This window comes from Littorina saxatilis, unplaced genomic scaffold, assembly GCF_037325665.1.
Source record: "Littorina saxatilis isolate snail1 unplaced genomic scaffold, US_GU_Lsax_2.0 scaffold_1125, whole genome shotgun sequence".
Taxonomy (NCBI): Eukaryota; Metazoa; Mollusca; class Gastropoda; order Littorinimorpha; family Littorinidae; genus Littorina; species Littorina saxatilis.
The window spans coordinates 12,629-37,165 of NW_027126612.1; the positions used below are offsets into that span (position 1 = coordinate 12,629).

A 24,537-nucleotide genomic window follows, 5' to 3' on the forward strand; every position below is an offset into this window, starting at 1 on the left:
TGTGTGCGTGTGTGCACGCTTAAATATTCTTGATTTTTGAACATAAGCAGTTTATCTGTCATGGAGTTGTGTGTGTTTTCATGTCTGCGTGTTCTTTTCCCCCTCCTTCCTCCTCTCGGCAGTCCGGCTTCAGTCATTTTATTCCTCCCCTCAAAGCAGAAAGCAGCATTGTGTTAATGTTCAGAACTTTGCCAGGTTTTTTGTTTGTTTGTTGTGCTTCTTTAATTTAGGTTTGTTGTTTGTTTAAAACACTCAAACATACGCACACATCCACACGCACACTTTTACTTTTTAAGTTATAATAAGTATTGCATTCAGCCACGGTTTTTTTTTCTCAGTTGATATTCTGATTTTTGCCATTTTTTTGTGTAATTTGTTTTTGTTGTGCTTGTTTGATGTAGGTTTGGTGTTGTTTGTCGTTGTTTGTTTAACACACACTCAAACACACACTAACCAGACACACACACACACACCACCACCACCACCACCACAAGAATAGGTTTACACTCACTTTTTCCTCCACGTTTTAATTTTGGCAATATCATTAACCCAGGATTGCAAAGCAGGGATCATTTGTCAATTTCATAACAACGTACATACAATTTCAGCTGGTCACTTCAATAAAATGTGCATCATCACAGGTTTCTGCTGGAATGACAGTGTCTTATCTGTCAACACAAAATACACACACACAAAATGAGTGTGATGCTGTATGCCTCCTAACAGATCCTAACTTCACCCTCCAAACCTCCCTGCAGATGTATGTTCTGTGCACAAAAATAACCTTTTAAAATATACAAAATGCAGACGACATTTCTACATTTGTAGTTGTGCTGCAGACCTGTTTACCCCCATAAGTGTTTTGGAGTAATGCTCAGCCCCAAAAATAGTAATCCTGGTACAAACATAGTAATCATCCAGCATTCGTCGCCAATTACAACGCACATGACAACTGTGTCTGCGAAACGCAATCATGCACATATATCCATCATTCACAAACAAAACACATCAGTCAGTTTTTGTAGTCATCATAATGTCAAAGAAGATTACATCAAAAGCACATGCATCACTGATTTTTTTTCTTTTGCTCGTAGTAGGCCTTTTTCAGTGTGTCAAGCGCTTCTCTACTGTACTTGCGCTTGCTGAAGGTACTGAACTTGTCAAATTCAGGTGCACGGAGCCCCTGGGGCTTTTAGTCATACCTCAGGCAGCTATCTGTTAGAAGAACTACCAAGTTTCATTGACTTGCACCCAAAGAGTCAAGAACTGCGATTTTTTTACGAATCAATTTCGTACTCGGACCCGGCTGGTCTTGACCTATTTTTGGATCTAAATTTAGATCAGGTAGATCACCACATCATGCACAAAAAGACACGTCACTAGCAAACTATGTCAGACATCATCATGAGTTTGTATAAAACAAAATGGAGGCCGGAATCACTCAGTTGAATCGAACTCCGACCAAACACCACGTAATAACTAGGTTAATTTATGCACTCGCGTGAACAAGAAACTGTCGAGCTTCACAGATGTCGTCGTTGGGTAGTTTTGGGTTTGTTTTACTACCATAGGAGGATTTTTGAACTGTAAATGCACTCAGCTGCAACAAAAACGCAAAACGAAGGCTGTAAGCTGCACTGTGCCTTTAAGTAGCTCAACACAATGATCGCAGCCCAGGGTGCTAACACAGTTTGGAAGGTCAAGGTTTTATAGTATGCTTCACTAACGGGATCTTATAAAAAAGCTAAAACATTTACCACTGAAGAAAAACCATCTCTGAACAATTCAAAATTGTCACACTACTAGTTTTACATTTTAAGGATCTTGCCTAGTGCACATCTTTTTATTATGAAACATTTGTATTGTAAACAAAAGAAAACACAATGTCTTGTGATCTGTAAATGTTCTTAATACAGGGAACTTTATACATTGTTCAAGTGAAGTACTGTACAGCCTATTTAGCTTGTTCATTTTCTCCCTATAATCTGCTACAATTCAATAAACTGCTGTAAACTTGTGTGCCCTTAAAGTAGATTTATGTCCTTCTGTGTGGGCACCTTCTTCTTTTTCTTCCTCTTCAGTGTTCAGTGTTTGCATTTGGATGTGTGCTCTCTGGCCAAGTCTTGTTGCACAGGGGTACGGGTGGCAAGAAAAGGCCACCCTCTCAGAACGTGTTGCAGAGTCTGTTCTTCCTACCCTAGCCACAGTCGCACGCTGTAGGTGCAAAACCTATCCTTTTGATGTGTACCTTCAGACAGCAGTGTTCTGTGCAAAGGCGAAAGATGGCTGTCTGTTCTGCGTGAGTAAGATGGGGCTATGGTCTTGAATGAGCTGGTAGCTGTCTGTCTTTAAAAAAAAAAAAAAATAGACATCAAAGAAGCTGCAGCACCAGCCAAGTGTTGACTGTTTTCTTTATGCGTAACCTGGTCCTGGCAGTAGCTGTTGTCCATCTGTAAACAAGCAAGATCATTATTATAATATATTGATGGTGTATTTGTTTTACCCAAAAGACGATTAAAATAACATTTAATTTTTGTTTTAGTTATGTGGCATACATGCAGTGGAACGATCATATCTTGTGATATCTTCCCTCTGAGAAAAAAACTACTATTCAAAATGTACTTTTACATACTTTTTTGTTAACTTAGGCTTTTGAAGATCCACATCCAATCCTGCCACAATGTAGGCACAATCATAGGCTAAAATTGTCAGGGTTATTTACCATCGAACTGTCCTCAACATTCTATGCTGACACACACACATGCACACACACACTGGCACAGACACATAACTTGACTTCACTTAGGAAGGTTATGTGATGCTTAAATCATTTGTCTTGCCACTAGTTCATCACAAGTAACCACTGTGTTTATTGCTGGTATGTGCTTAAATGGAGGGATAGTCTTATCCCATGGTAAAAATTTTTTTTTTTTAAAAAAGCCTGGCAGGTGATGTGAGATGTGAGCCAAACTGTGTTCACGAAAAGCAGCCGGCCTTTAATAACACAAAGCTGCCTCTGTACACAATTCTGCTTTTACACATGCTATCCCTTAACTTGGATTCATACCAAAAATCAAGCCTGGTTTCATAGGAAACAGTCAGAATGTTGATTCAGCATTTAGAATGATAATCTTATTTCATGTACACGCCTTGGCAAATCTGACAATTAAGTAAGCAGAAGTTTTCTTCACGGGACGGATTTGCTCATTTTATTATGTAGCAATGCACTTCACTTGGTCACATACACCCCCCCCCCCCCCCCTCTGTGCACAGTGATAGTTTTAAACAAGGAATTCTGTAAACACAGGGGTGGTCAAATACACCCCCCCCCCTTCCCTCTGTGCACAGTGATAGTTTTAAACAAGGAATTCTGTAAACACAGGGGTGGTCAAATACACCCCCCCCCCTTCCCTCTGTGCACAGTGATAGTTTTAAACAAGGAATTCTGTAAACACAGGGGTGGTCAAATACACCCCCCCCCCTTCCCTCTGTGCACAGTGATAGTTTTAAACAAGGAATTCTGTAAACACAGGGGTGGTCAAATACACCCCCCCCTTCCCTCTGTGCACAGTGATAGTTTTAAACAAGGAATTCTGTAAACACAGGGGCGGTCAAATACACCCCCCCCTTCCCTCTGTGCACAGTGATAGTTTTAAACAAGGAATTCTGTAAACGCAGGGGTGGTCAAATACACCCCCCCCCCTTCCCTCTGTGCACAGTGATAGTTTTAAACAAGGAATTCTGTAAACACAGGGGTGGGACTCTCTTGTGATGAAAAAAGAGGAAATCCCTTTTTTTCCAGGGGGTTCGGGGGCATGTTACCCCGAATTTTGGTTAAATGGTACATTAAAATCTGTGCAATCTGACAAAAAAGACATTCTCCACACTCCCCAACCCCCCCCCCCCCTCAAAATTACTATTAGTTATCAGGAGTTTTCAGTCAGCACAATTTAACTCTCAAGCCTCCAGTGTTCTGTTTCATCTCCACGTCTCTCCAAATCATTCAGTCAACAAGTCATAGATATTGTAATGAAATGTGACGCGGAAAAATAGATTACTCCAGCAGAATTCGTAAGTTGTGTCCGCGGAAATCCGCGGAAAAGTCCCACCCCTGAAACAGCACTGCATGGTGCCTTTTCCAGAAATAAATTCATCACAAAATGTCAACTCACAACAGCAAGAGTCAGTGTGTCGATTGTTCATATGTGACAAAGTTGAGGGATGAGCTTATCCTATGTTAAAGCCTGGCCAGAACTGAGACGGTGACGAGAAGTAGTGTGCCTATAATGACACAATGCTTTCTTCGTAAGCAATTAGATTCAACATCTCAGATCTGGTCAGGCCTATACAAATGCCATCTCTCAACTTGGTCCATACAAAAATCATGAACCTGGCTTAATTCTGTACAGAGTGGGAATTTGTTTTTCTCTTTTTCGAAATCCAAAATAAGCAAAATCAGGTCTTAAAATCAATCAATCAATATGAGGCTTATATCGCGCGTATTCCGTGGGTACAGTTCTAAGAGCAGGGATTTATTTTATCTTTTTATTTTATGCAATTTATATCGTGCACATATTCAAGGCGCAGGGATTTATTTATGCCGTGTGAGATGGAATTTTTTTTACACAATACATCACGCATTCACATCGGCCAGCAGATCGCAGCCATTTCAGCGCATATCCTACTTTTCACGGCCTATTATTCCAAGTCACACGGGTATTTTGGTGGACATTTTTATCTATGCCTATACAATTTTGCCAGGAAAGACCCTTTTGTCAATCGTGAGATCTTTAACGTGCACACCCCAATGTAGTGTACATGAAGGGACCTCGGTTTTTCGTCTCATCCGAAAGACTAGCACTTGAACCCACCACCTAGGTTAGGGAAGGTGGGAGAAAATTGCTAACGCCCTGACCCAGGGTCGAACTCGCAACCTCTCGCTTCCGAGCGCAATTGCGTTACCACTCGGCCACCCAGTCCAAGTCCAAATGGAGCAAGTCTTAAAATGGGAGTGAATTTACAGATGTTATGAACAAGAAGTCTGCGAAAACAGGGTCATTAATAGGAAGGAGTCTTAGATTGGGGTGTCTTAAAAGGGGCAGGGGTGGAGGCCACTGTAATGACCATGAAATAATCAAAATAATACTATCAGTCATCTTATTCTCTACCAAATTTCTAGAGGTCAAGACAATGATACAGATTATTTACTTGTGTCACTGTTAGTGTCATTCTATGAATAACAGACCGATAGAAAGAGAGCTCTGTGTCTTGTACCTGGGTTCGTGCTCAGTTGCTTGAAAATTGACTTGTCAGAGGTTCTTCTTCAGCCTTACACCAGCCTACAGCGGTAGCTTCTACTTCACCAAACTTTGTTCTGAAACAAAACAAATAAAACACATCTTCAGGGTCAAGCATATGTATCAAATCATGATCACACAATTAAACCTTCTTCTTTGGTCAGTACTATTGAAGATTTGTTAATTGTTTCTTGTTCACAAAAGCACTAATCAAAAAATTGCTCCAGGGGCTTGCAACGCAGTACAATATATTACCTTACTGGGAGAATGCAAGTTTCCAGTACAAAGGACTTAACATTTCTTACATACTGCTTGACTAAAATCTTTACAAACATTGACTATATTCTATACAAGAAACACTTAACAAGGGTAAAAGGAGAAACAGAATCCGTTAGTCGCCTCTTACGACATGCTGGGGAGCATCGGGTAAATTCTTCCCCCTAACCCGCGGGGGGTTGTACAAGATAATGAAATAGAGTGAATTTTGAAGTGCATTCATAATTAAAGCCCAATCATGTGGTTTAACCTACCTAGTCTTGAAAAGCCTGTCCGAGGAAACAGATCAAGCACCCTTCCGCAGACCTTCCTGACGGAAGAGTCTTGGTTGTAACCGCTCACTTTCTAAAGTAGTCCATAAGCAGTTCCATGTGCCTATGTTATCACTGTAACCAGCTCCTTTGTGTACCTGTGATCTGGATGAGCTGCAACACATAAAACTTTCATATGAACACTATGTCAAGTATACCAGTTAGCATCCATCAAACACTGACTGACTGAGGAGCATCACAAGATCTGTTCTAAGGAGGTAACAACTATTGTCACAAAGTGTTTATGATACAGCTGCAGGCACATGGCACTGAGTGGTCAATTGGTGAGGGGGGGGGGGGGCAGAAGTTCTGCTCAGTCTTGTCTGCTGATACTACACTTTGTGGTGGTGTAAGGCAGGGAATCACACCCCAACCACTGGCCCCGCCCACCTGGTGTCGAGTGCCTGTGGATACATCAGTCCCAGTCATGGCTGGCCCCCGGTTGACAACTGCCATGTACGTCATGTACGGGTACATTTACTTTGCAGTACAGATTAGTTTTCAATAGCAATGACATCATGGACGCACACCTGCCCAACGCAGACAAGGACAGCAAAATCAGGGACCAAACGTGATAAAGAGTAACTAATCGTCACAAACATCAAAATGCTTTGCATTTCTTGACCAGATAACAATCATTTCTGGGCAATTGAAGATTATTATTCCACCTACAGGCTATCACCCCCATGGCTGTTACTTGTAACACATTTCATTTCTTAAAATATGTTTTGTAAAGTAATACTGTAGTTAATAGATTTCTCTGAAAGGCACATTCCTTCTCATGAAAACAATTTGGCTCACCGTCTAAGATCTGGTCAGGCTTTAAAATGGGATAAGACATGATCTCTTAACTTGTTCACATACCCACAATGAACGGTCTGGTTGCTCTCTGCGCCAAGTGCGATTGTGTTATGAATAAATGCTGTAAAAGCTACAACTGTACTAGCTCATTTAAAAAAAAAATCACAAAATGTCACTTCACCACAGCAAGCAAACAGTGTGTTTATTTCTGGTATAGAACAGACACACACATACACACACACACACACATACACCAAAGCAACACAAAAGCCCAAAACATGCCTACCATCTAAATGAGGAATCCAGTTCCAACTGTCTTCTGCCAATATAACACTGCCAGAGACACCATGGTGTAGAAAGTCAGTTTAAAGAGAGACTACCTGAAAGAAAAATGATACAATAATAATAAAACACCCAGTGCAATAGACATACTTGCTCGTTAAAGGCTTACTTTACCATGTAAAAACATTTTGCTTCAGTCTCAGATCTTGTCAGGCTTTTACTTGGGATAAGATCATCCCTCTACTTGGACGAATAGCAACATAGATCAGCTTGAATGCTCTCCGTGCAGAGTGGTTTTTGTTTGTTTGTTAAAGAATTAGTTTTGTTAACAACACTGGTACCTTTTTGTGAAAATATTTCATCACACATTTTAACTCACCACAGCAAGCAGTCACTGAATATATAATTTTTTGTATGTGGCCAAGATGAGGGATTCCATGTTAAAGCATAGCCACATTATACTGTAGTGACAAGGCAAGTGGGCCTTTAAATTGTAAACTGATATATTGTGCATTTTGACTTCTTCATAAATTATAACCCTGATGCAGGCAGTCATCAGTACATGTACTGTAGTGGTTTAGTCCCTTGAATGAGAAAAGAATGACTTTGCAAGAAAGAAACTCAGAGTCAAAGTCAAAATACCCTTTAAATTACAAAACTATATATAGATTCCACAGGGTTTGAAGTTAGAAAGCTCTGAAAATAACTCTGCTATTTGAAATTGACTAATAGTATTAACTTATACCGCCATACATGATACACATGTACAGACAAATGAACTAAGGCTTGTGAATATCCATAATCCTGCTACACAAAGACACAATCATTCAGAGGTTGAAATTGCCAGGGTCATTTTCCATCCCCATGTAGCCTGGATTTAATTACTGGCATGTTTTTCAGTTAAAGAGATGTGTCACTCAGAATGACAGGAGATGGTTCACTCAATGCAGAGCATAATATAACATTGATTTCTTCATGCCATCTGATTTGCAGTTGAATTCACAGGGCGAGAAAAATTCTAGACTGTCCTCAACATTCTATGCTGACTGTAAATTGTAATTATATAATACATCCACCCTAGCTAACTGGTACACTAATCACTTGCTCTGGCTTACTTCTTTTTCCAACATAATAAATCTGTTATTTGTACTTTAGCCTTTTGTGGTAAAATATTCTCATTACCACCAGTTGCACTCACAAGCTATTGCACTAGTGTATTTTGGAAATGATCAAAGGACTTACTTGTGTTCTACAACAGCACCATGTCAGTGTTGCGGGAAGAATGAGGCAGGGCTTGGTAATAACTGAGACCTGCAAGTAAACAGAACATATTTAGAATCCCAGCATGTGTTATAATTTGTGTATATTTATATTATAAGGTCTTACATTGCAATAACAAACACACACACACACATGCACACACTCATTCAATGTGCTCTATGTGCTAAGAATAAGAGTGATTGTTTAATGAATTAACGCTGAAGAAGCTACTAGTTGCTTAAACACATTCATAGCAAAATGTCACTTGATCACCACATCAAGCACACTGTATCTTCATTTCTGGTTGTATACATTGTATGCAAGTGGAGGGATGATCTTATTCCATGTAAAATCCTAGCTCAGCTGATCTCTCTCAACTTGGATTCATACCAAAAATCAGGAGCCTGGGTGTTTCTGTTCAGTGGGCATTTCCCTATTTGTTTTATTTGAATGCATTTCTTAAAAAGAACACTTCCTCTGCATAGCCGTCAGGATGTTGGTTCCACCTTTAGGAATGTGTCTTAGTGGACGGACAATCTTATTCCATGTACATGTTCCATTCCTTCGTGCATTATGTGATTCTACTGTATTTTAGTCATAAACAATGACCTTCATTCTAATAAGAAGAGACTATTACCTTTCACCTCGGACGTGTCAACTCATATTTTGCCGCTGAGTCGGTGGACAGTTGCTGGAAACCGAGTCCGTCGTCACACTTCGGGCTTTGGCAACTAAGTTCACTTTGCGGGTCTTTCCCCTTGTAACACCATACTTGTTCGATCACAGTTTCTTTGTTCATCGGCCGAAGCAGGCCCCTCCTTCGCTCCCGTCTCGGCCACAGTTTCCTCAGTGCAGTCGGGCATGAGAGCCCGCCCTTGAACGCACTCTCCCCTGTACCGCATAGTTTTAAACCTCCCCACCTTTTTAATCTCCCTGTTTGCCGGAGCTAACCACTATCGGTAACAGTGACTCAACCGCAGGACTCTGAGACGTTCGCAAGAACCCAGTCCTCTTCGGAAGAAGATGATGATCAAAGATGCATTGCCGACGCCGGCCATGTTGAATTAGTGAAAACCGAAACGTGGAAGCGAAACTAACTTATCTTCGGGAATCAATTAGGAAAATTATATGTGTAGTAGGTAGAAAAATGGCATTTAATGAGACAGATAAAACTCGGATCAAATGAGAAAGAAAGAATTATCCAAACTTGCAAGCACAGCCGCGGTAGTCCTAAGTACGTACTGAAGTTCCCGATCCATGTTTTAGTCTAACCAGCGCTGTCTCTAGTCTATAGATGCGCAACAGGATAAGAGATACCCTGAGGTTATAAGTGATACTCCCACATACGTTGCACAAGCATAATTTAACGTTACCTTATGTACGGTCCAACCGGTGTGCAATGGGTGCTCGCTCTCTCTCTCTCTCTCTCTCTCTCTCTCTCTCTCTCTCTCTCTCTCTCTCTCTCTCTCTCTCTCTCTCTCTCTCTCTCTCTCCCAAAAAATCATCCCTCCTATACCTCGCATAGACCTCTACAAATCGAGCTTAGCCTTCTCAGGAGCATTTCTCTGGAACTCCTTCCCCCAACAGATAAGAAATGCAACTTCAGTGAAAATGTTTAAGAGACAGTACTGTCACGTTCACACATCATTCGTGAATGAAATGTCTTGTTCGATTGTTATTTTGCTATAAAACATGTTGTACTAGTGTTAACGGCTGATCTGAGCAACTTCATTCCCAAATGAAAGATATAACTATGTCAATGTAATTCTGTAATGTTTGAGTTCTCCTTATGTAAATTAACTCCTTAAATGCACATTGTGTTGCATTCCATACAATGTATTTCTGTATTTTATATGATTCAATCTATATTTTGTACGTGCGTCCGTCTTTACGTGTTGTATAAAGGACAGGTTGGAAGAATAGGCTTTGCCTAAAACCTTTATCCTTTTTGTAATAAAGTTCTGAGTCTGAGTCTGAGTCTCCCTCTCTCTCTCTCCCTGTCTCTCTCTCTCCCTGTCTCTCTCTCTCTCTCTCTCTCTCTCTCTCTCTCTCTCTCTCTCTCTCTCTCTCGCCCTACTACTTCCCTCAAAATGTGCCGATGATGCGTGTGTGTTCGGCCGCAGACAAAACTCAAGGTATAAATAAACAAACCATCACGGTTTCGATAAATTTCAACAATGGCCGAGTCTCCTCCGCCTAAACAGACATCTCGACATCTACCTTATCCGCCGCTAGCTCAAGATTGGACACGTTTTATGGCTTACAATAGCAGGTAGAACAGTTATTCTCCATCCAACCTGAAGCACCTTGCAGACAGACAATTTTGGCGCTTGCAATTCATCAAAAAAATATCGTCTGCTTTTCTGCCAAGGAACATAACTCTCCACGCCCTTGCAGCAGGGGTTGCCTCCCGCCAACAACAATATCTGAAAAGGGAAAGAGCAGTCGGTGTTTGTGTGCCAAGAAGCACAAGGTTACATGACAAAAAATAACTTCTCTTTCTTGTATGTGTGACTCTCTTTGATTTTTTTCTCCGTACTTTTTCGCCTGCAGTTGCACACATGCTTGGAGTCTGCGGCAGTTTTTGTGCAAAAGGTAAAATGGCTTTCAGGAATACGGTCATAAGCCTTTTGAAATAGGACTGACTCCGCTCAAAACCGTCTGTGTTGCGCTGTTTTGGGTGTTGGGGGTTTGCTCAGAAAACCAGGCTTTGTCAAATTTACACTTAATCTCGCATTCCGCTGAATCAACTTGAACCGTCTCTGTGTCATAGCAAAATAAACAGGGCTCAAAACATTGTTCTTCCGAGAATAGTCTGTTGGCGTCTGCTTGAAAAAGATTAGCGTTTTAAGTGCCCTAACGTCGTTTCCAGGATGGATGAGCTTGTGTGGTGCTCAGGGGATTTTATATGGGCCTATATTGCTCCTATTTGTACATTGTATATGGGCCTATATTGCTCCTATTTGTACATTGTATATGGGCCTATATTGCTCCTATTTGTACATTGTATATGGGCCTATATTGCTCCTATTTGTACATTGTATATGGGCCTATATTGCTCCTATTTGTACATTGTATTTGATCCTACATTGCTCCTATTTGTACGTTGTATATGGGCCTATATTGTTCCTATTTGTACGTTGTATTTGAGCCTACATTGCTCTTATTTGTACATTGTATATGGGCCTATATTACTCCTATTTGTACATTGTATATGGGCCTATATTGCTCCTATTTGTACATTGTATATGGGCCTATATTGCTCCTCTTTGTACATTGTATATGGGCCTATATTGCTCCTATTTGTACATTGTATTTGATCCTACATTGCTCCTATTTGTACATTGTATATGGGCCTATATTGCTCCTATTTGTACATTGTATATGGGCCTATATTGCTCCTATTTGTACATTGTATATGGGCCTACATTGCTCCTATTTGTACATTGTATATGGGCCTATATTGCTCCTATTTGTACGTTGTCTTTGAGCCTTCATTGCTTCAATTTGTACATTGTATTTGATCCTACATTTCTCCTATTTGTACATTGTATTTGAGCCTATATTGCTCCTATTTGTACATTGTATTTGAGCAATACTGCTCCTATTTGTACGTTGTATTTGAGCAATACTGCTCCTATTTGTACGTTGTATTTGAGCAATATTGCTCCTATTTCTACATTGTATTTGACTCTACGTTGCTTCAAGTTGTACGTTCTTTTTGACCCTACATTGTGACACAAATGGTCCCCTGGGGGGTGGGGGCAGTTTGGGTTACCGAAGCGTCCCCTGGGGGACACTTCCGGGTCAGTGTGGGTCAGAACGGGCTGTTACTTTGGTATTTAACGGGCAAAACTCGGCAAAGGTTGATATCTAATGCTTCATGTTTCATGGACTGGGTGGCCGAGTGGTAACGCACTTGCGCTCGGAAGCGAGAAGTTGCGAGTTCGACCCTGGGTCAGGGCGTTAGCAATTTTCTCCCCCCTTTCCTAACCTAGGTGGTGGGTTCAAGTGCTAGTCTTTCGGATGAGACAAAAAACCGAGGTCCCTTCGTGTACACTACATTGGGGTGTGCACGTTAAAGATCCCACGATTGACAAAAGGGTCTTTCCTGGCAAAATTGTATGGGCATAGATAAAGAATGTCCACCAAAATACCCGTGTGACTTGGAATAATAGGCCATGAAAAGTAGGATATGCGCCGAAATGGCTGCGATCTGCTGGTCGATGTGAATGCGTGATGTATTGTGTAAAAAATTCCATCTCACACGGCATAAATAGATCCCTGCGCCTTGAGTCCGAGTCTGGAGATACGCGCGCGATATAAGACTTCATATAACATTTGACCGGGTTTTTTTTCTCAAAGTACTCCAGACACACACAAACCACAGCAAGTAGAGCAGACGCTTTCAAGAAATAGAGAAGAACAAGAAGCTGGTTTAGAAGTTACACCGCCCAGCAGGCTTCTACCACCCGTCAGATGTGCCTCGAAGCGTTCACCTGTCTTGCCGAAATTCACACCGTGAAAAATTCAACGCAACTTGAAACATTGAAAACACCGAAGAAATGGGATGATTTCATTTCGCTGAACTGAAATATGTCTATCTGTCTGTCTGTCTGTCTGTCTGTCTGTCTGTCTGTCTGTCTGTCTCTCTCTCTCTCTCTCTCTCTCTCTCTCTCTCCCTCTCTCTCTCTCTCTCTCTCTCATATCACCCATTGCACCTCGGTATAAGCAGAAGGATAGCACGCTTTTCTGTACCTCTCTTCGTTTTAACTTTCTGAGCGTGTTTTCAATCCAAACATATCATATCTATATGTTTTTGGAATCAAGAACCGACAAGGAATACGATGAAAGTGTTTTTAAATTGATTTCGAAAATTTAATTTTGATCATAATTTTTATATTTTTAATTTTCAGAGCTTGTTTTTAATCCACATATAACATATTTATATGTTTTTGGAATCAGCAAATGATGGAAAATAAGATGAACGTAAATTTGGATCGTTTTATAAGACATTTTTTTTTTTATATAATTTTCAGATTTTTAATGACCAAAGTCATCAATTAATTTTTAAGCCACCAAGCTGAAATGCAATACCGAAGTCCGGGCTTCGTCGGAGATTACTTGACCAAAATTTCAACCAATTTGGTTGAAAAATGAGAGCGTGACAGTGCCGCCTCAACTTTCACGAAAAGCCGGATATGACGTCATCAAAGACATTTATCAAAAAAATGAAAAAAACTTCTGAGGATATCATACCCAGGAACTCTCATGTCAAATTTCATAAAGATCGGTCCAGTAGTTTAGTCTGAATCGCTCTACACACACACACACAGACAGACAGACACACACACACACACACACACACATACACCACGACCCTCGTCTCGATTCCCCCCTCGATGTTAAAACATTTAGTCATAACTTGACTAAATGTAATGAAGTTGTGTATGTCTCTGTCTCTCTGTCTCTCTCCCTCTCTGTCTCTCTGTCTCTGTCTCTCTCTGTCTCTCTGTCTCTGTCTGTCTGTCTCTCTCTCTCTCTCTTTCTTTCGCTCTCTCCTTTAATCTCTCTCTCTCTCTCTCTCTCTCGCTCGCGCTCTCTCTCGCTCGCGCTCTCTCTCTCTCTCTTTCTCTCTCTCTCTCTCTCTCTCTCTCTCTCTCTCTCTCTCTCTCTCTCTCTCTCTCTCTCTCTCTCTCTGCCTTTGCCTTTCTCTGTCCCTGTCTATAGTCTCTGTCTGTCTCTGCCACACAGCCAATCGTACAGCAAGATACATAGACAGACAGACACACACACACACACAGAGACACACACAGAGACACACACAGACACACAGACACACACACACACACACACACACACACACACACACACACACAGATTAACTATAACAGACATCGTTAGTTTGTTGTTTTTGTTATTTCAAAATTCTCTCATTTTCAACACTCTTCGTGTAACCAGCACCGCATCAGTGTAGAAAGAAGAAAAGTAGGGTGGTTTGGAAGTACGTCTCGTAGAACCCATGCAGCCCTCTACCATTCGTCAGAAGCGCTTCGAACCGTTCACCGTCCTTGCCAAAATTCACATCATAAAACGCATTCTCCTCTGTATAGTGTCTCGGGTGCAGCCCAGACGTGCAAATGCTGGTATTCCTCTTCGGGCCCTCTATTTCTCCGCGACTTCTAGCTGATTTAGGGATTTTTTTTATGGCGGGCCCAAAGCGCCAAAATCCTATTAGGTGTCTGTCTATTGATCATAATCATAATTTAAAGCGCTTTCGCGGTGGTCCGCGTGCCTGTAGTTTTTGGGTTGAAAATCTGTAATTTTGTCTACTTATTTCCAGCTTTAAAACGGAGTTTTCATCTCCTTCGACTGAGTTAGGAGGTATTTTTAAGTAAAAATGTTAAGTGCAATGGGGTAATTTTTCTGCGAGGTACTAAGTTTATGAATTACACAAAATGCCCTTTGTTAGGTTCAAGCTTTCACGACCACCCAGTTAGAGTGGGTGAAAGAAACTTATCATGGTGCCAGTATTGCGCGCGACTGGTTAGCCTGATCCATTCGAAATTTGCTCTACATGTTTCTATAATGTCGCTAAACGTACACACATTGCTACTGTAGGTTATTAACGTTGACATAACAATATAGATATATATATAGATATCAATATAGATATTTCCCTTTATGACTTCACACACCTCTAGCATTCCAAACATCGGGAAACAGTTTCTGGAACTGTAGCATATATATCCTAACACCGTCAGATTCTCAAATGAGACTACATTTTAAAATGTCACACCGAATTGCGCTAAGTTATCGAATAAGTGCAACCGTGATTTTCAAGTTTGCCTTGACTGCACAGAATGTTGGTGCTGTATTCAACAACGGTATTCAAAGGTTACTGCTACTCCGTATATATATACATTTGTGCCCCGAACGAAGAAAACTGGCTAGACACTATATAATTATTCACTTCAAACGGACTATAATTGTCTGTTTTGTTGGCAGCAGATATTGGCCAATATTCAGGGTGTTTAAACAATGTGGATGTATTGAACGGTATAAATGATTGACAGGCAAGGTATGTCTCGCTGAGTTCAGGGCAAGAGTTTAAAACCTTTCTCTTCATGTACCTGATGTTTTCCTTCATTTTACTCCACCGTTGTTTGTTCGTTCAATGGCTGAAACTCCCACGGCTTTTACGTGTATGACCGTTTTTACCCCGCCATTTAGGCAGCCATACGCCGCTTTCGGAGGAAGCATGCTGGGTATTTTCGTGTTTCTATAACCCACCGAACTCTGACATAATAATAATGATAATAATACGAATATTTATAACGCGCACATATCTCACCAACAGGCGACTCAAGGCGCACATACACTCATTCACACACACACGGAGACTTAAAGTCACCAACACACACATGGATTACAGGATCTTTTTCGTGCGCACTTGGTCTTGTGCTTGCGTGTACACACGGGGGTGTTCGGACACCGAGGAGAGTCTGCACACAAAGTTGACTCTGAGAAATAAATCTCTCGCCGAACGTGCAGACGAACTCACGCTGACAGCGGCTAACTGGATACAAATCCAGCGCGCTACCGACTGAGCTACATCCCCACCGTAATAAGTGTGATACCTGTTTGCCCTTTTCAGTTGTTTTTAAGTGTTTTTTGTTGTTGTTGTTGTTGGGTTTTTTTCAAAGCGTTCTTTGTTGTTTAACTAATTCCTGCACAAAGTCAATCGCCAGTTCGTCCATTGTCACCCTCATTGCTTTGCACATACTTTTTGTTTGTCTTTCCTTTTCGCTGTCCTTCTTTCTGGTTGTTGTTAGCTTTAACTTTCACTCTGATTTCTTGTCATACTCGTGCTCATTTTGATTTTGATTTTAACGTTTTCTCTTTGTCAAAGTGCACGGAAACCAGCAGATTTGTATGCCATAGTTTCTGTTTCTTCTTCGATGCACCATTATGTTTCTTCTTGGACACACCATATCTCAGTGATAACTCAACGACATACGTACTATATAGAGAATACTACATGGCTTGCTGTGTCGTACCAGATTTACACGAGTTGCTTTTTTAAATATTGAACTGCGAGCGAAAGCGAGCTGTTCACTGTTTGAAAAAGCAACGAGTGTAAATCTGGTACGACACAGCAAGCCATGTAGTATTATGTTTATCCTACATACTGTACTTTCGAGTATTTTACTGAAAATGTCCTGCAGTCGAGGCAGCTAAATTGAAGACGCTTGTTTTGGAACCTCGATCTCTTCTAAAGCCTCGTGCAATCTATTACGTCAAAGCAAAGAAACGTCACTCTGAAAGTGTGGCGTGACGAGTTAGTTCTAAAGATTCAAGCGAGCGCAATTTTTGTTTCTATAATGACGTTTGTCTCGGTGACTTTGGCATCATAAGCAGTGGAAAAACAGGTCCCTGCCAGACTTGCTTGACATGACCTCATTTACATGATATACACACGTGTGATTTGAACGATTATTATCTCACGGGTGTCTCTCTCACGTATGTAGGATAAAGTGAGTTATCACGAAAAGCAAGACCATCGATTCTGACAGTTTACAAGAGAACTCCAAACAGGTTAAATAATGTCAACTTGTTTGTTTTTTCGTATGTGTGTGGTTTTTTACGCACATCATAGTCAAAAACATTTTCATTCATCAAAATTTTGTTTGCTCTTTTCCTCTTTGTCTGTCTGTCTTTTTGGTCTGTCTCTCTCTCTCTGTCTCTCTCTCTCTATCTGTGTCTGTCTCTGTCTCTCTGTCTCTCTCTCTTTCTCTCTACCTCCCTCTCTCTCTTTCTCTCTCTCTCTCTCTCTCTCTCTCTCTCTCTCTCTCTTTCTTTCTTTCTCTTCAGTAATGGATTCAAAAGACCTCAAGAGAATATTAACATATTCCTATATCAGAGAGATTAGCTCTAATGACTTTTTCATTTCTGTGGACGAACAGGAACATTCCTCTGTACTGTCTCTCTCTTTCTCTCTCTCATTCTCCCTCTACACCCCCCCCCTCTCTCTCTCTCTCTCTCTCTCTCTCTCTCTCTCTCTCTCTTTCTTTTCAGTAATGGATTCAAAAGACCTCAAGAGAATATTAACATATTCCTAAATCAGAGAGATTAGCTTTAATGACTTTTTCATTTCTTTGGACGAACAGGAACATTCCTCTGTACTGTCTCTCTCTTTCTCTCTCTCATTCTCCCTCTACCTCCCCACCCTCTCTCTCTCTCTCTCTCTCTCTCTCTCTCTCTCTCTCTCTCTCTCTCTCTCTCTCTCTCTCTCTCTCTCTCTTTCTTTCTTTCTCTTCAGTAATGGATTCAGAAGACCTCAAGAGAATATTAACATATTCCTAAATCAGAGAGATTAGCTCTAATGACTTTTTCATTTCTGTGGACGAACAGGAACATTCCTCTGTACTGTCTCTCTCTTTCTCTCTCTCTCTCTCTCTCTCTCTCTCTCTCTCTCTCTCTCTCTCTCTCTCTCTCTCTCTTTCTTTTCAGTAATGGATTCAAAAGAACTCAAGAGAATATTAACATATTCCTAAATCAGAGAGATTAGCTTTAATGACTTTTTCATTTCTTTGGACGAACAGGAACATTCCTCTGTACTGTCTCTCTCTTTCTCTCTCTCATTCTCCCTCTACCTCCCCCCCTCTCTCTCTCTCTCTCTCTCTCTCTCTCTCTCTCTCTCTCTCTCTCTCTCTCTCTCTCTCTCTCTCTCTCTCTCTCTCTCTGTTTCTTTCTTTCTTTTCAGTAATGGATTCAAAAGACCTCAAGAGAATATTAACATATTCCTAAATCAGAGAGATTAGCTTTAATGACTTTTTCATTTCTTTGGACGAACAGGAACTCTCTCTCTCTTTCTCTCTCTCATTCTCCCTCTACCTCCCCCCCTCTCTCTCTCTCTCTCTCTCTCTCTCTCTCTCTCTCTCTCTCTCTCTCTCTCTCTCTCTCTCTTCAGGAATGGATTCAAAATCGAGCCAAGACCGCACGAGAATATTAACATTTTCATGAATTAGTGGGATTAACTTTTGTGACCTTTTTTGAAACGTCTTTGAATGAACGGGAACATTCTGATCGGTGCTATCAGGGCAGTCTTTGTGTGGGCTCCAAAACGGCCGGATAAGACCAGCAAACAATGCCAGAGTTCGTGTTGCTCTTGGACCAGAAATGAGACAGTCTTGAGAAACGTTGATGTTTTTATGCAATGCTGTGGAAAGCCGGTAAAATAAACCGCTCGTGGTGCCCGTGACTCTTCTGGATTGTGTCCTGTAAACCTGTTATCCGTCCGCGATTGTTTTATCTCTATTGCTTCCTGTAAACCGTTTACGCGATTGTGAGTGTTTGATCTCTTTTGTTACGCGCATAGCCTATTTTTTTTAGTGTCGCTTTTTTGTCTTACTGCATGTGTGTCCCTTGGTTTGTGGTTGGTTCCTCTCTCTGTCTCTGTCTCTGTCTCTGTCTCTGTCTCTGTCTCTGTCTCTGTCTCTCTCTCTCTCTTTTTCTCTCTCATCATCATTATCATCATCATCATCATCATCATCATCATCATCATCATATGGTCATTTTCTCCACCTCTTTTTGTTTCTACCGTTTTAATGTTTATTTTTCTTATTGTGTGTCTACGCGTCCCCAGGACAGAATGTAAGAAACGGCCTAGTCTGAAATCTTTATCCTTGTAAAATAAAGTTCAATTCAATTCAATTCAATTCAATTCAATTCTCTCTTTCTACAAAGGAAAAGATGAAAAGTATTGGGATGTTAAGCTTAAAGAAGCAGCTTTTGTATAATAAATGTTCATTTATGTATAAAGTCGTCTATAAGGACGCCCCAACATATCTTATACAACTCTTCAAATCATCTCCGTCATATTGTTCAAACACTCGAAATAACCTTGCCTTGCCAAGGCCCCGCATCAATTTGTTTAAAACTAGTTTTTGTTATTCTGGTGCGTTCCTTTGGAATTCACTACCTGTAAATATTAGGTCATGTCTGTCATTATCTTCTTTTAAAAGACAGCTCCGAAAGCACCTCTCTAACGACTAAGTCGGTGTACAATTTGTGCGAGTCTGTGTGAGGGTGCGTAAAAGAGAAAATGTATAATATGCTTCCACAAGCACACTAATATTTGTTATACTTTTCCCTACATAATTGTGTTTTATTTGATTTCTTTTTTTATTCTTCATACTTGTTCCTCGTTTCATGTGTGTATTATAGTAGGGACTAGCTGTAAGAAAGGACCATATGGACCTAATGCTATCATCCCCCGGTAATAAAGTTTTCTAGTTCGAGTTCGAGTTCGAGTTCTTTCTCTCTCTCTTCTCTCTCTCTCTCTCTCTCTCTCTCTCTCTCTCTCTCTCTCTCTCTCTCTCTCTCTCTCTCTCTCTCTCTCTCTCTCTCTCTCTCTCGAAGCGTATATGTGTGAGTGTGTGTGTGTCTGTGTGGGTGTGTGTGTGTGTGTGTGTGTTTGTTCGTCTGCAGCCATTGTTGTTTTTGTATAGATATGTATTTAGACATGTTCCCCTACTAGTCACGCGAGGGTAACGCCGACTAGTGGTTTATGGGTTTTAAATATTTGTGGTCTGCAGATTGATTGGTTTTATGAGTGTGTGTTAACTGTTGGATCAGTATTTATCTTTGTGTGTACATACTATACCTTGCTTTTTACCCTTAGTCTTAGATATTTTTGTTTACCTATGGCTTTCGTGTCGGTGTGTTTGTTTGTTCGTACTCATAAACTAGTTTGCTATGTTTTTGTTGTTATTAATGTTTTGTTCATTCGTCCTTTTACCCCTTTTATGAATGATGCAGAAATTGTTGTTTTACCTTGTCTATAAGGCTTTTATTAGCTAATGACAATAAAGTGTCAAAGCGTCAAGCGTCTCTCTCTCTCTCTCTCTCTCTCTCTCTCTCTCTCTCTCTCTCTCTCTCTCTCTCTCTCTCTCTCTCTCTCTCTCTCTCTCTCTCTCTCTCTCTCTCTCTCTTTCTCTATCATCTCCTCTCCTCTCCCCATGTCTGTCTCATCTCGTCTCATAGAAGAAGAACTCAAACAAGAAGAAATATCTCAACAAACAGCAATCGGCGTTGTCTGAGTTCTATACATGCGCTTCAACGGCTCAATGAAAGTTGGCGATCATCTCTACATGCCTTCCTAACGAATCCGTCTTCCCAAAGAACCATGCATAGCTTTTCTTGCCGAAAACCAGACAGCGGAACCTACCGAGAAGGAAGACAACACTCCGAAAGACACGATCTGGTGTGATTACCTCCCTCTAACTCCACGCTTACTTCCCTTGCCGTTGCGCGAGGAATCCCTTCTTTTTGTCTGTGTGGCGCCGCCAGTACATGATGCTATACAACAAGGGTCACAGGTATGCGTGGAAGTGATGTCCAGGTGACAGACTGTCACGTCTATAGCCACCTTTTTAGATCCTGGCGCCATGGAGATGAAGTGTACAATACGGCGTTGCCAGGGCAGTACTGCTTGAGAATGTATAAAGCAAAGCCAACAAGTAGGTGTCTAAGAGGGTACATCATCGATGTGACAGACTTGTTGTTCTCTGCTGAGTGGACCGGGGGTTTTCGTCAAAAAAGACGGTGGACTTACACGCCATGAAGAAAAATAAATAATTATGATTTTTGTTTTAAAGGCCATCATGTTCGCAAAACGGTGGTATTTAAAATCCCTCACTTGAGCTGCTGAAAACCGGTTATTCTCAACAACAACTGCCTGCGTCGTTCTCAAGGTTGTACTCTATTAGCAACATAATAAAACCTTCAAGGGCATTCGAAACAAAATGACAGTATAGCAATGGAGCAGATTTGGATTCTGTCGACACACGAAAAGCCACAATGTTACTCTTTCTGTTGTTGGTGCCAAGGTTGAACTTCTTATCAATTTTTCAGAAGTAACTGTCAGCTGCAGACGAAGAAGACAATGACAATAACAATGACAATGACAATTCTTTATTTTACGAGGGTAACAGAATAAGCATTGGTATACTTTTTTGCATCTGGCCCTCGCCCTAAAGAGGGACTAAATCTACTATAATAACTACTACTACATACATGCATAATTAGTGAAACAGTATAAGTTTATGTACATACGCGCATTATATGAAACATTGTAGTTTATAAATATTCATGACAAGGTGCAAAGCAAAAATTTGCAAGTCAATTAGAGTCAGAACACTATGCAATAGTACATCAACTCTGCAAGACAATGGATATTATGCAGAACATCATAATTTCGTGAACAAAACAATAAATCAAAAGTGAGTGACTGTGTCCCAAAGGACATAACAATCAAGAATATACTATTTTCATTAAATGGGATATATATTTGTTTTTGAAAGAATCTGTGCTGGTAGCTAATTCCCGTAAGGCATTCGGAAGAGCGTTCCAGAGACGGCCACCTGAATAAACTAGACTAGACTTAAATAAGTCTATCCTAGGAAGAGGAGTGTTAAATTTCATAAGGTGGTGTGAATTCTTCAAAGAGAACTTTGAACAAATGGTTTGGGGTAGAGTTTCGGATATAATTTTATGCATAAAGATTCCTTTGTTAAAAAGCAGTCTTGACTTTAGAGGTAAGATCCCTAAATGTATGTAGTCTAACTCTGTGAGGGTAGTGTGCTTCAGTAATACTACTTTTTGCGCTCTTTTATGTAATCTGCTAAGTGGTTTTAAGGAATTTTCTGACTTGCTGAGTCCCATAGAGTGGATGCGTAATCAATAACAGATTGAATATGAGCAATGAAGAATACCTTTCTGGTGTGGCAGTTCAGGAAGTGTTTAATTCTAGATAAGAGATACACTTTCTTTGACACCACTTTACTAAGTTGCTCTATGTGGGTTGACCAAGACAAGTTGTTATCAATATTAACACCCAGCAGTTTGTGATGGTCGACTTTTTCCACTATTTCACCATCTATCATTTAAGCAGGACCAGCTGAACAAATATTCTGGCATTTTTGTCTTGTTGTTATGACCATATATTTGGTTTTCTTTGGGTTAAGAGACATATGGTTTAGTTCAGTCCACTCTGTCACCTTGTTTAAACTCCTTTGAATTGATTCTGATAAGCGAGTTAAATTTGTGTTGCTGGAGTGAATTGTGGTGTCATCTGCAAAAAGTTCACATACATTTTGAATATGTAGGGGGAGGTCATTAATGTATATAGAGAAGAGGAGGGGTCCTAAAACCGATCCTTGTGGTACACCGTATTTTACTTCTTGCATGCTCGACGCCGAGGCGTTTGTTAGTACAGTTTGTTGTCTGCCGGTGAGAAATGAACTAATAAGTTTGACAGTTTCGATTCCGACGCCATACAATGCGAATTTTCTCAGTAATAACGTGTGATCAATAACGTCAAAGGCTTTAGCAAAACCAACAAAAATGGCACCACAGAATTCATTGTCGTTTATTTTCTCCAGCCATTGATCAACAAGAGAAACTAAGGCAGTATGGCAGGAATGGTTAGCTCTAAAACCCGATTGTTTAGGGTGAAGTAAATTGTTTTGGTTAAAATGCGTTAGAATATGTTTGTTAATGTGTTTTTCAAGTGGTTTTGATAAAACAGACAATATTGAAATTGGCCTATAGTTTGATGAGTCTTTTTTGTCACCTGATTTAAACAGAGGAATGACTTTAGCCTGTTTCAGGGCGACTGGGAAATAATTTGTGTCTAAACAAAGATTATAAAGGTAAGTGAGTGTTTCAGAAATTACAGGGGCTGACAATTTAAGAATCCTACCATCGAGGCCGTCGATTCCCCGGGAGCCTGTTTGCTTAAGGTGTGTAAGTGCGTAAAAAACTTCAGGTACTGTAAGTAGAGGAATATTCGCTTGACTTGAAACTTGTTTCGACTCACAATATTCTTCTAACACTTTCAAATTGTTCAAATTGGATTTGTCATTTGTAATAACTTTTTCAGCTATTTTAGAAAAATGCGTGTTTAAATCATCAGGGGATATGTCCTTAACACAACTTGAATGACTGGCAATCGTTTTATTTGTAAGTTCATTTATTGCTTTCCATATATTCTTTGAATTTTGCTTTGATGACGCTAGGTCATGAAAGTACTTGATCTTTTTTGTTCGTTTAAGTGAGTTTACTTTATTTCTCTGTTCTCTATACTCCGCTTCCTTGCCAACTGATTTTAAGAAATCACGATGGCCAATAGCATCTTGTAATTCAGTATCAAACCATTTAGGTTTTACTATTTGCTTGAAAAGGAGAAAGAAAATGAAGAAAAGGAAGGAGGAGGAAAGAGGAGCATGATGACTATCACCAGGAAAGACGGATAGAGACAAAGGCATGTGCTGACCCAAAGCTCAAATCTGGCAGTGCAAAATGATCCGAACGAATAAGCCATATGCATATTATCCTTGTTTTTGTACCATTGTCAAAAAAACACATCCGGAACTAAAGCAAGTGGTTATTCATGTCCCGCAGTTCTCGTGAAAATGCATAAACCGCTGTTAAAAAATAAGACGAAGAAAGAAAAGGGGAAAATAGAAGGAAAATAATACGTGGAAGAAGATTTTAGCATGAAAGGACACTATACAGTTCTCATACGATCGGCAGAAGAATCGAAGCAAGTGCAAGAAGAAATGTAGGGCTGCTAGTATACAAGCCTCAATTACAGAAGCATTAGCATACTACACTTTCTGGCTTTACCGAACCATACATGTATCCCGTAATGTGTCGCTTTTTACTACCTGCTCAAAATAAAAACAACAAATTATAAGAACGGTGAATAGTTTGTCAGGTTGGTAAAGCGATGTAGGCTTGCATTGAAAAGACAACACTTTCTAGGTTTACCTTTCTGCGTAACCATGCACGCATACACTCAGTCCCGCATTCACCTATCTGGCACTGCCCCGTAACGTGTCGCTATTTCCTGCCATCTCTTACGTCACAGAGCATCCAGGGCATGCGCCCTATGCTGCAACCTGTTTGGGATTCCTGCGAGTCTGGCACCGCCCTGGCACACATCTTTTCCTCTTCCTCCCGCTCCCAACTGTTTGTTCTATTGTCTAAACTTTGTCTACAGGCTCTGGATGATACAACATCGTGTTAGGGGTCGAGCTTGAGAGGGTCTCCTTTGAGACTTGGCCCCGGAGGGGACCGACATAGAGGGGGGAGGGGGGGGGGGAGAAAAAATAAAGAGAAACAGAGAAAGAGATCTATATGTAAATGGAGACAAACAGACAGAAGGGGGGGAGGGGCGGAAAGAGAGCGAGGGAGAGAGAGAGAGTGAGAGAGAGAGAGAGAGAGAAAGAGAGACAGAGAGG

At 40.7% G+C, this 24,537-nt stretch overlaps 1 long non-coding RNA gene across 1 annotated transcript; it reads right to left on the reverse strand.

The window, feature by feature from the left end:
* Positions 1-1,012: 1,012 nt before the first annotated feature.
* On the reverse strand, positions 1,013-9,409 carry LOC138955116 (uncharacterized). The gene is made up of 6 exons (XR_011452109.1): positions 8,865-9,409; positions 8,210-8,278; positions 6,972-7,065; positions 5,828-5,998; positions 5,275-5,374; positions 1,013-2,450 (listed from the first exon to the last, which is right to left on the reverse strand). It is a non-coding gene; the product is annotated as an uncharacterized lncRNA (long non-coding RNA).
* Between the last annotated feature and the right edge of the window lie 15,128 nt (positions 9,410-24,537).